The sequence below is a fragment of the Heterodontus francisci genome, chromosome 13 (assembly GCF_036365525.1).
Source record: "Heterodontus francisci isolate sHetFra1 chromosome 13, sHetFra1.hap1, whole genome shotgun sequence".
Lineage (NCBI taxonomy): Eukaryota > Metazoa > Chordata > Chondrichthyes > Heterodontiformes > Heterodontidae > Heterodontus > Heterodontus francisci.
Window position 1 is genome coordinate 4,573,910 of NC_090383.1, and position 12,728 is coordinate 4,586,637.

The window sequence follows — 12,728 nt, forward strand, 5'->3', positions numbered from 1 at the left end:
CTCGGTGGGCCGAAGGGCCTGTTTCAGTGCTGTATCTCTAATCAAAAAAAAAAATAAATAAATAAAAGACTGTAGCTGGTAGACAAAGCAGAAATTAAGCTTTGACTCCCTATTTTATCTGACAGAGGCTCACCGTCAAAATTAAAATTCATATTCTCTGGATATGGAGAAGGTTGTGCAACAAGGACAGTGTAAGAAATAAAATGATCACCCTCACAACCAGCATGGAATGACAACTGAGAACAAGAGTAAAAATGTCCAAACTGTGATCAGACTTTTAGGTTATACAGCAATAGACTGTATGCAGATGATTCATGACCCATACTGAGTTTATAAAAACATTGATGCAGTTCATCAGAGTGGCAGACTGATGAACCACTAGGGAGCAGTTCAGACAGGAAGTCAAGTTCTGGAATAACGCTAATGGAGTGAGTTCTTCCTGTTAAGCAAAACAGTTGGACGACTAGCAACCAATCGTTTCTCTATACAATGAAAGGTACTGTGTTTCCTTGTGATGTGCTGCCAAAATAAACAGAATGCATCAATCAGCTAAATTTGAATCAAGCATCATGCAAGGAAATTTGCAATCCAGCAAATGTTGATCAAGCACAGAAACTGGAAGATGAATGACTGGATCCTGTGCAAAAAGCAATGAAAAACCGTTGTGTGATAGTGTCTAATTAGAGATGTCAAAAAAGTAATGACTGAATATTGAGATGTTGGTTCAACCATTTTCTCCTGGGTTTCACAGGCACAATTAATAAGAAGTGTAGCAGTCGCTTTGCACCAACGTAAATAGTAAAAAGGACTGTCTGGAATTTATTTGGAAAGTAATGCAAATGAGGAAAGTAATGAAAACTACCACAAGGAGTACTTCAGGAGAATAACATAGATGCCTTTAAGGGAAAGCTAGATAAAGACATGAGGGAGAAAGATCTAGAAGGTTATCTTGAATCAAATAAAACTGTGATATCTTTAAAATTTTACTTATCATCGCTTTTTATAGTACTCTAAGCAGGTTGCTTCCATTAGCAACTGCAGTCCCTGAGCTTGGTTCTAGGTTCCTTGATGGCATTGCAGAGTTAATCATGGGAAGGAGAGAGAGAGAGAGATAGAGACAACTGGAATACCAGGGTGGGACATGTACAAAGAGGCAAAATAACTAAGCCAGTCTTTGGAATAATATTTCTAGGACAGGAATCAAAAATCAAATGCAATTAATATGCTTTTGGAAACCATGATGCTCCTGCTACTCCACACAAATGGATGCTTCATTACAAATGGGAAACAAGGAATTAGCATTTATACAGGCCAGAATTGAACGGTGGGTGGGGGTTGGTCCCATCCACTGGCTGGAAAGCCGGGGGCACGTCCGCCTGCGGCGGGCCTGGGGTTCCAGACCAGATTTTTCATTCCCCAGGTCCTTAATTGGTCTTGGGTGGAACTTCCACCGCCTTGAGGCAGGAAGTCCCGCCTAATGGAGCTGCCGGCCAATCAGTGCGCTGGCAGCTCTTAGCCTCAGCAGCGCCTCTGGGAGTGGTGGCCACTGCTGGAACTACACCCAGCTTCAGGATGATGATGACGGACGGCCCTGGAAAAAAGGTCTTTAGGGTCTTTAGGGCCTTGCCGAGGATAATCAGTCAGGCCCCGGTGAGGCAAGGGGGGTTTGGTTGATGGTGGGGGGGGCGTGGGCGTGTTGTGCCTGGGGGCTGCTTGGGGCTTCAGGGGCAGCCCTCCGTGGGACATAGGATGCCCAATCAGGGGGGCCCCCAAGCCTGCAAGAAGGCCGCCTAGTTTCAGCAGGGGGGCTTTTTGAGGCCTCAGCCACCCACCTGCCAAACGTAAAATACCCATGACGGCGGGTGGAGGCTCTTAAGTAGCTATTAATTGGTCTATTAATTGCCCACTGGGGTGGGCGGGCCGTTTCTTGCCACCGCTGTCCTGCGTAAATTGGCATTGGAGGCGGAAGCAGGTTGGGAAGGACCCCCCCCCCGCCTCCCCCGCCCCCAGCCTCCCACTCCATTTTACGCACTCTCCCCCTGCCAATGCCACCAACCTGCTCTTTTGGCGGGCATAAAATTCCAGCCACAGATTCAAAACATATTCTTGAGAATAACAAGAAGAGCTCCAGAACTGAACTCAAGACTGAGATCAACAGATTTTTAGACACTAAGGGAATCAGGGGATATGGGGATGGGGTGGGAAGGTAGAGTTGAAGTATATCAGCCATTATCTTACTGAATAGTGGAGCAAGCTCAAAGGGCTGCATGGCCTACTCCTGCCCCTATTTCTTATGTTCTTATGTACTATATCATGGCCAACTTTCTCTAACACAGCCCCTACCCCAAACTCTGACTCAAAAGAATTGCATGAATGTTCCTGGAAATTTGTCAGATCTGATACAATACCACCATCCATCCCCCATTCTCCTCCATCCCCATCCCCATCCCCCTCTGTTTTCCCATTCTCTTGCAAACATGCTTGAGAGCTTTAATTGCAAGTTCTGATATCTAATATGCTGCAGCAGTGTTTCCTTTAGCAAGTGAACCTAAAATGATGTGTTGTCCCGACGACAAGCAGATAGCCCAAAAGGGCAACCGTATATGTATCAGAAATCAGCACATAAGAAAAAGGGGGAAGGAATCGGTATCCGAAATATAAACACTTAGAATATTCACATGAAGTATTTTACAAATTGCATCTGTTTTACTTTTTAATGTCTAACATGCAGCAGTAGTAGACTCGCCAACTTTAAGGGCATTTAAGTGGTCATTGGATAGACATATGGATGAAAATAGAATAGTGTAGGTCAGATGGTTTCACAGGTCGGCGCAACATCGAGGGCCGAAGGGCCTGTACTGCGCTGTAATGTTCTAATTCTAATTCTAATTCTAAAAGACCAGGGCAGAGGTTGGGAAGATTAAAGTATTGCCTATTAAAACATATGAGAACAGGAGAGTGTTTCCAGTCGTGTGGCTAACTATTTTCATGACAACTTTTGGCTCGCCACAATCGAAAGGTAATTTTATTAAGATATATTTTGCAATAGCTGTAGCCTGAAACCATCTGTTTGCAATATGAGCTATTGTAGCCTGTTCAACTGAATTATTTTAAATAAGATAATGTCTTTGTTAAACTCATAGACAAAGTTTCCCACTAATACCTCAAATAGTGAATTCTAGTGTTACATTTTGAAATCTTAGTATCAACTAAAGGTATAAAAATCAATGATTCCTGTGCAACAGTGGCTACCAACTACATCCACTTGGGAAACTGTGAAAGAGGATGGCAATGTATTTTTCCACAGCAACAGAGTTCTTGCAATGCAATTGAGCTCCTTTAATACAATCAAGAATGGTTTGCCTCAATATTATTATACTGAACACCAGTGTCAGTAGGCACTGAGCCAAGAATCCCCTGATGAAAGATGTTTGTTAGACAAGTTAGTTGGTTCTCTGAGTTAGTTAGTAATGAAGAAATGATTACCCAAAAATTTTAACTAATTCCATTATGATTACCAGTTTAGAAGATTTTATGTATTATATCTAGATAGACAGATAGAAAGAAAGAAAGAAAGAAAGAAAGAAAGAAAGAAAGAAAGAAAGAAAGAAAGAAAGAAAGAAAGAAAGAAAGAAAGAATGAATGAATAAGATTTGATCTGTCCCTTAGGGATAAATTCTCCACAACATTATGAAATGATTCTGTTCTTTTGCAGCGTTCTCCATTGGGATTTTAGGCAATATAAATGCCAGGCAAATGACTGCACGCAGAATATCAGATGAGCATTTTCCAGAAACATTTGTTCGCAAAGCGCAGTTGGGAAACGAAAGAAACACCTCAGATAGGTCAACTCAGAATCTGGAAGAGGAAGATCCCATCTCTATGAATAATCAATGAGCAGTTTACTGAGACAGCCGCAGGAAATCTACTGGCACTTTGTAAGAGAGTGTAAAGTGCACTCCACTTACACATATGCTCCCAGCAACCAAACTCACCGATCATAAATGGGATTATACATTTCCTGGTGCACACAGATTTATTATGTAGGAACAAAACTGGAAAAACAGAAGTTAGATATTAAGATACTATTTTTTTTCACATTTCCTGACATTATTTGTCATCCTCATATGATGCCAAAACTTTGCATCGAAATTCCTCTTTTGCTCTCAATACTTGTTGTTTGTTCTACTGCTTGTTTTGTGGTCTATCTGTCCACCATCCTTCACTTCTACACTGAAACGTTAAAAAAGGAATTACAATAAAAGCTAGTTAATTATCCGTTTGTACATCAAAACAAAATTGTTTTGTCTCTGCTTGGTTAGTCAAATGCTGTGATATTAAACTGTCCCAATATAACTGTGGGGTAATGAAGGGTAAACGCTGAGACCAGAAAACTCAGCTTAGGGCAAGACGCACTCCAGAAATGCACATTTCACCACTGAGCACTCAGAAACCTTGATGAGTTTGCCTTTGCTTTGCTGATGTCCTTTTGGCTTTATGACTAAGAGCAATAGTCAACAAATGTTGAAAATCAGTGATTGATGGCTGTGTATTTATAGTCCATTTAGATGAAAGGCCACTCATACCAGTGTGTAACCCTCAAGGTCCTGCAGGATAATGCATATTCGTCTCCTTTCCCCGCGCTGTACTTGATTCTGTTTGAAGTGTAGTACATTAAGGAGAAAAATGATTGGCAAAGAGCTAGGCGGGGAACAAAGCACCTGGATTTGTTCACTGATAGAGCCCCTTTCCTGAAGCATGGCTTGGCATTGCTCGGTTCAAGCATGTAGGTGAACAACAGCCGAAAAAAGGAACCCTCGGTGTTACCATGTGGCCCTGGTGTTTTCAGATTAAGAGAGGGATTAAGGCATTTTACTCGTCAATTTGAGATCCTTTGTTAGGAACTGGAGAGACTTGAGCTGCTTTGTCCTCAAACCACATGTTAGTAAAAACCAAATGGGCATTTAATCCTGACAGACAGCAGAACTTGACATCAATTTGTCCCCTGGGAGGTGACCAGCAGTTTGGGCATTTTTTTTCTCTCTCTGTGACTGACTAACTGTTGTTTCTTGTGTGTGTGTTTTTTGTGTCTGATGCCTGTGCTGTACACACACTCCTGGTCTTGCTCACAATAACTCACTACTGCCAGTGGATTGATTAACAGTTTTATAGACCAAAACACATGTTTAATGTTAAAAAAATAAAACATTAGGTGTCATACTATTTCGTAAATAGAGCTTAAATATGTTTTACTTACAGCAGATCAAAAAGATCTATAAAGGCAAAATAAAACAGGCTATATATTTTTAACAGAGCTGCCCTCTGTTTTCCAGGTAATAATGAAACTCTTTACTCCTTCTCACAGTTCGAAAACTACTATTTTCCTGTGCTTGCCAAAGGGTTTGATTCCCTCTTGTAGCACACTGATTAATGAGTTTACATAAAATTGCTTTGTGTGGTATTTTTCTGCTGTTGTTAACCTATTTAAAATAAACAGCTTAGCAGCAGTATTCAAGTAGTGCGTAAAGGAACTTTACGTGATTGTGTTAATCAGTTTGCCACCACAGGACAGCAAACCCCCTTCGAAGTTTCACTGAGGTATACCCACTGATGAAATTGTGCATTGCCATCTTATTCCAGGTGTGCTGGGAAGTGCTTACAGATCCACAATAACTATTTTTGCTATGATCAGCCCATTTAAAAAATAATCTTACCTCTTTGCACGAGGGTTCACCTTGTCTTATGGTTCCATTGCTACTGGCAATTTTCCTGTCAGTAACTTGCCAACATTTCCACAGAACCTACAAGAGTGATTGGGAGTAGGATATTTTATTGGAGTAGGGTAAGTCACAGTAGAACCTAAAATGCAAAATACTGCGGATGCTGGAAATTTGAAATAAAAATAGAAAATTCTGGAAACACTCAGCAGGTCAGGCAACATCTGTTAAACCCAACATCTGTCAAACAGTAGAACCCAAACCCGTCTCGACCCACAGTCCATTCTCCAGCAGCCATACTAAATGGTTATCCGGATGGAAACTTTGTCTGATATTTCTTCCTCTATTTTCCCACCTTCCTCCCTAGCTGGGTTCTGGTGTTAATTGCAAAATTTGGTGGCTGAGATCAGCTGATCAACATAGGCCATGGATGGGGCCTGGGTTCATTTCAAGAACATGTATGTATTGTAGCTCATGTTGTGGCCAATGCTCGAAAACCTTTTTGAACACAGGGGTACAGAAGGAAAAAATAAAAAAAAGACTCGCATTTATATAGCGTCTTTCACAACCCCCAGATTCTCCAAAGCACTTTACAGTTAATTAAGTACTTTTTGAAGTGTAGTCACTGCTGTAATATAAGAAAATAGGCAGTCAATTTGCACACAGCAAGCTCCCAGAAATATAACGTGATAATGACCAGGCAATCTGTTTAGTAATATTGATTTGACGGATAAACCTTGGTCAGGACACTGGGGATAACTCCCCTGCTCTTCTTCAAAAGAGTGCCATGCGATTTTGTACACACACCTGAGGCTGGACCTTAATTTAATTCATTACCTGAAAGATGGCACCTCTGACAGTGCAGCACACCCTCAGTACTGCACTGGAGTATCAGCTTTTTATGCTCAAGTCTCTTGAATGGGACCTGAACACATAACCCTTGAACTCAGAGGTAAGAGTGCTGCCAACTAAGCTACAGATGACATGTAGGGCTAGACTATACTAGCCCGAGCCATGGTTATAAAAAGCGGTCTCGATGTGGTCATTTTCCTTCTGAGGAATTAAACAAAAGTGAAAAGTCAGAGAAGACATTATAGGAACAATTAGAGGTAAACCCCCAAAATTCAAAGTTCTGACTGACTGAAGGGCTGTGATTCATGTTCCTTGATTGTGTTACTATTCTTTGTTGCTGTCTTCTTACGAGAATTTACTCATCTGAGAGTCAGTTGTGTTTCACAAACAAGAGAAAAAAACACGAATCTTCTTAGTTGATAATTGCTACAGCAAAGAAGAAAAAGGAAAACAGAGAAAAATGCAGTGAAAATTTATGACCTAACATTCCTTCAGGGTCGGGTAATTTATCAAATCCCCTCTTCTGGTTTCAATTACGAAGCTATCGAGAAAATAACCTATTTTAGCAGGTTCATTTGCCTCAGTAGGGAATGTAAGGGTTTTGGCTTTAATGCTTCACCTCACATACAGTCTATCCCTTTTCTGTGTAAGACTTTAACAAAATATTAACCTGAGGCTGAAAGAAAGTGGACAGTGCTTCAGCCTCTCCAGGCTGGCCTTTCAATTCCAGCTCTGTAGAAGTTTGCTTGCAGTGACTGTGGTAGAGTGGTGATAAATCCCATTTTTATGGCTGAAGAATTCCAGCCTCTTTGCAGAGCTGACAACTCCCCACCTCCTCATGCCCATTTGGACAATTTCAGAGCTGGGTTCATATGGATCTGATTAGCACTGAACCTGCCTGTATCTGATCCCAAAGAACAGGTCAAAATAAAGGAGGGAAGGGCTGAGGAAACAAGGTGATGTGCAAAACAGAAAAAAGGAGCTCGGGCTTCCAGTAAAAACATCAGTACATGCCAATTACCAAAGCAAGCATTTAAGCAGAGCCCCATCTCTCCTTGTCCCGACTTTCCTCAGGAGTGTTTATAAAACTATCGGACACCAGATCCCCACAATGTACATTATTCATAGGGGGCAAATGTCACCTTCGCTAAAAGTTCCACATAGCCTATTAAAAAACCCCTACTTGCTGTTACAAAGTAAATACTTTTTATAGACTCGTAAAAACAGTAGAAGGGTTTGTGCCACTTTTAAAGAAAAAATATTGGACTGCGTAAAAGTAGAATGTTGTGGAGTTTACATATTCTTTCCATTCTTTCATGCTTTGGGGGTGGGGAGTGGGTGGTAATTATGCAATTTCTGATCTGTACCAGTCAGATATAACCCAACAAAGTGGAGGGAACATATAAATCATCAAGCATTCTAACAGTAGAAATGCTCTTTCTGTCACCTGTCTGATGCTCTGAGGACTAGGCTAATGTATTCCCAGAACAACCAAATAGTTGGTTTGAACCACGCAGAACCTCTAAAGAACATAAGAAATAAGAGCAAGAGTAGGCCATTTGGCCCTTCGAGCCTGCTCCGCCATTCAACAAGATCATGGCTGATCCTCATCTTCAACCCCATATATCCACATATCCTTTAATTCCCTTAGTACCCAAAAATCTACTGACCTCTGTCTGAGCATCTACCATGTTCTGGGGTTGAGAATTCCAAAGATTCATAATCCTCTAAGTGAAGAAATTTCTCCTCATCTCAGTCCTAAATGGCCAACCCCTTATCCTAATACTGTGGCCCTGTGTCCTAGATTCTCTAGCCAGGGGAAACATTTTCTCAGCATCTGTCAAGTGCCTTAAGAATTTTATATATTTCAGTCAGATCACTCTCATTCTTCTAAACTCTAGAGAATATAGGCCTAGTCTATGCAATCTTTCCACATAGGACAATCCTCTCATCCCAGCAACCAGTCTAGTCAAACTTAATTGCACTCTCTCTCAGGAGGAACCATTTTTAAATTTCACTATATTCAGTGTTAGAAGTTAATTATAATGAATTAATGCCAAAAGTAGTGCCTGGCATAGCATTAAGCTGTGTAGACCAGAGGTCCCAGATTCAATCCCATTTGGGCTGAGTTAGCTGATCTGAGTTAGGGTTAACAGTTAGACCACTAGAATTGGTCACAGTGTCCATGGGCTAATGATGGAGGGGCAAAAGGAAATTGCCAAGGTACACACTCCTGATGGCCACCCAGTAACTCCTGCTGCACAGACTACTATTACTTCTTCATTAAGACAGGAAAAGCTTATATGGGGTTGTTTAGTTCTTTCAATGGTCTCCTGAGATGCCAAGTGGAGAAATGAGGTGCCTCCCTCTATAGATCTTGTTGGACTGGTTGATGTGATGCGTTTCATAGTTTGGGACTCATGGTCACAATTGCATGTCAACTCGTCTCTCATCTTCCACTCATGGAGTAGGGGGCTGCATTGTCCATGCCCTGTGTGGATTGGGTTATGTGCCATTCACTGCCTTTGAGGGAAACTGAAGCCAGAAACCTCTGCTGTTGGGTCAGTGTTGTTTTTTTATGCTCCCCTCATTCCATTCATGGCATGATTTCCTTGATGACAACCTGCACATGGGCACCCTGTGTGTGCCAGTTCATCGAGAACGTGCCAGCAAATGTCACCAAGAAGACAACCCAAACGGCCAAAATGAAAGCCTTGAACAAGTGCACGTGTTGTTGTCCCATCACAATGGGATCAAAACAGGCGCTGACGTCCTCCACACGAGGTCAGCTTACTGACACTCACCTACTCCACCCATGGAGATTTTCCACTAGCTTGAGGTCCCAGAGAACTGCCACAACCCATGAATGGTATCCTGCAGGTCAGCCCACAACCCCAGAATGAGTGGCATTAGCGGCAGAGAAGATTGGCAGAAAAAAAGGCAACTCTTAAAGACAGTTAAAAACTGTAAGGAGAAAAATAAATCTGTAAACTGTGAGGAACCCTAGGCCCCTTAATGAATCATAAGGAAGCTGTTAGCTGACTTTACAGAGACCTTATTCTTTTCCCGAGATGAATGATACCAGTCTGTGTAGGTTAAGGAGGTTTCTATTGTGAAGCATTTACCTGGAAAAATACATAATAGCTCGTCCAAAAGAAGCCAGTGCTCTCTGCTCAATGGAACAGTTAACCCACTTTCTGATATCAAAGAAATACTGGAAAAGGTCTCATCTAATTAAGTGTCAGATATAAACAACCAGTGAGACATCACACTGAGAATGATGAAGGCTATTTGCTGCAGCTTTCAAATCACAATGTTTGTTTGTTATGAAGTGATTTTCAGGGTTGTACTTTCCAGTGCTCACATACAGTTTAGAATATCATTTTTAATTAAAGACATGACAGCCCCATTTACCTGCTCGGTGGATGCTTTGCAATTGTTACAAAAGTGCCTCTGTGTTTTATTAAATATATTTTTTGAGGATTCGTTTTTGAAAGATTGAAGAAATGTTAAACTTTGGGGTTTTCAAAGGGGGTCATATAAAGGCCACTTGACTTTGAAAAACAGTCCCTGGAAGTGTTTTTAAAAAGGGGCACTGAGAGTCCTTGTGAGGAAATCAAGCCGTTCCGGGAAACCACTTGACTTCCAGCAACAACAACAAACCTTCCCAGGAAACCGCCTGACTTCCAGCTCAATAAACAAACGAGAACTTTGGACACCTGGAGAAGTTGTTTACCAAGAAGTGACAGGTCAGGATTGAGGGAGGTCAAAAAGGGAGAGAACTTCTAAGGAGAAAAGAGAACTTCCAAGGAGAGAAGAGAATTCCCAAGGAAGGAGAGAAGACCACAACCCAGCTCACCTTTCCAGCACCTCTCTAAAAGACCCTGAGAAGTTCACTGTGTCAACTCATCTCGTCTCCTGTCTTTGAGGAAAAGTCTGCTAAATTAACTCTCAATGCTGCCTGAAAAGAACTGTTCTAAAAGATCCCAGTGACCCGTCTACATGTACTAAGAGGCCAGACTGTATGCCAGTTTTGGAACACAACATATCTCCTCTGTTGTTTTTCAAGAATGAGCAAGTATTCAGCCCAAATGTTTTTTTTGTCTGTAATAGAGCTCTAAAAACAAAAATCCCTTTTATTTTTCCGGTTAACCGGTGTATGTGTATGTGTGTGAGTCTGAGGTGCTAAGATGAAAAGGGAACTTTAATATTTCAATCTGTGTGTTTATGCATTACTTCATTATTGGTTAAGACTTGTTTTGTAATAAACTGATAATTTTGTTGCTTATTAAAGAAATCTGGTTGGTGTATTTTATTCTGGGATAAAAATAGAGTCTATGACTGACCGTATTGGTAAGTGAGAAAAAAAGTAAATATATGTTGTGACCCGTGGAGAAGTAGAACCAGAATAAACAGTGCACTCCTCCTGCCTCGGTCGTAATACAATGAAACACATTTAGCACAGACACACTCACACACAGACAGACACACAAACACACAGGCATATAGACACGCACACACATACATATAAACAGATGCATACATGCACATACACACACTTGCATAGACAGACATGTACACACACACAGATGTATATACACACACATAGACACAAACACAAACAGATGCATGCATGCACAGACAGACAGAAACAAATACACAGACAGACATATATACACAGACAAGTACACAAACACACAAGCATACACACATAGACACACACACACACACACACAGATATACACACAAACGTACACAAAGACATGCACAGACACATACACAGACATACAAACATTCCATGCATACAACACTTTCTATGTAACATCACCATCTGTGCATGAGGGATAAAGTTCTCTCGAATGTATAAGTTCATCAGGATCTGCAAAATCACATCAAATCACACCAGCGCAATCTCAGTATTAAAAAAATTCTGAAAATACCTTGATATTCACAGATTAAACCCCGCTTTCAGCTTTGCTTCTTACAACGAGGCATCTGGGCAGGTACTTGAATGAGCAAGGCATAGAGGGATATAGAATTAATGCAGGCAGGTGGGATTAGTATAGATAGGCAATATGTCGGCACAGACGCGGTGGGCCGAAGGGCTTGTTTCTATGCTGTACGACTCTATGACTCTATAAACAGTAACATTACAGGAAATTCACATTTTATACCAGTTTCATTATGAATGGTTTGTTTCTATCCCTCGTGACAGATGACCCATATAATTGTGTGGGTGTATAAGAAGTGTAGACTGCTTATCAGTAAGCATAAAGCCCTTGAATTGTAATATTCCACGAGGCACTGCAATAAAATAAGGGAAAGTCTTCTTAAAATGATATTGCGTAGAGTGAGTCTCATAAGAACTTTCCTTCCCTTGTTAGTCCCAAATGGTGCAGAAATGATTTATTGTCAAAAGTATCTCTGTAGGTAGAGTTAAACTGCTGTGGTTTGTATCAGCTCACAGAGGCAAAGCTTCTGCTATATAGACATGGCTGTGCTGTGTGTGTGCCAATAACTGGTTGAACATCCTATTGCTCATGTTTTAACATCTCTCACATCGTAAAGAGAAATCACTACTATTTTGATAGCATTGAATAACTTAAACTTCCACTGAAAACAGCTGAGGGGGAAAATAGCATGATGCAAGATTTGTACTGCTAAAAACTGATTTACTTTAATGGTGCAAAAGGTAATGACAGCCATGTCTGGTTTAATCACTGAATTAAAATGCTATGATATTTCCTCCATCTAACTAAAAGCAATCTAAAACAGTCACATTTTACAAAGTAAAATTAAAATTGACTTGAAGCCCAGATTTAGTGCAAAGAAAAGTAACAGGTCTGAAGAGATCCATATTAGTGAGAATACTGAATAGTAATATTCTGACTAATTCTTCGTTGAATAGATTAATACTGTAAAGAGAAAAACATTAAAGCATGGAAATACCAAATGTCTAAAATAAATGAAACACAGATTGCATTGAGCAAGCTAAGACAACCACTTGTTATTTAGTTGGCATTCTTAACTCTCTGAATGTTGCCATTTTTTGCACAATTCTCTGCAATGCTAAAAATGAATTGAACAGGAATTTCTAAATTCTAAACAGTAAATTCTAAACTGTCTTCTAAAATATAATAAAATCTGTAGTTTTTGCTA

At 40.7% G+C, this 12,728-nt stretch overlaps 1 long non-coding RNA gene across 1 annotated transcript in view; it reads right to left on the reverse strand.

Annotated features, from left to right (window-relative positions):
• LOC137376189 (uncharacterized) overlaps positions 1-11,646 on the reverse strand; it is a 92,410-nt gene extending 80,764 nt beyond the window's left edge. Inside the window, exons 1-2 of the long non-coding RNA XR_010976148.1 lie at positions 11,510-11,646; positions 5,715-5,801 (exon numbers count right to left, since the gene is read on the reverse strand). This is a non-coding gene — a long non-coding RNA (uncharacterized lncRNA). The remainder of the gene's footprint in view (positions 1-5,714; positions 5,802-11,509) is intronic.
• Between the last annotated feature and the right edge of the window lie 1,082 nt (positions 11,647-12,728).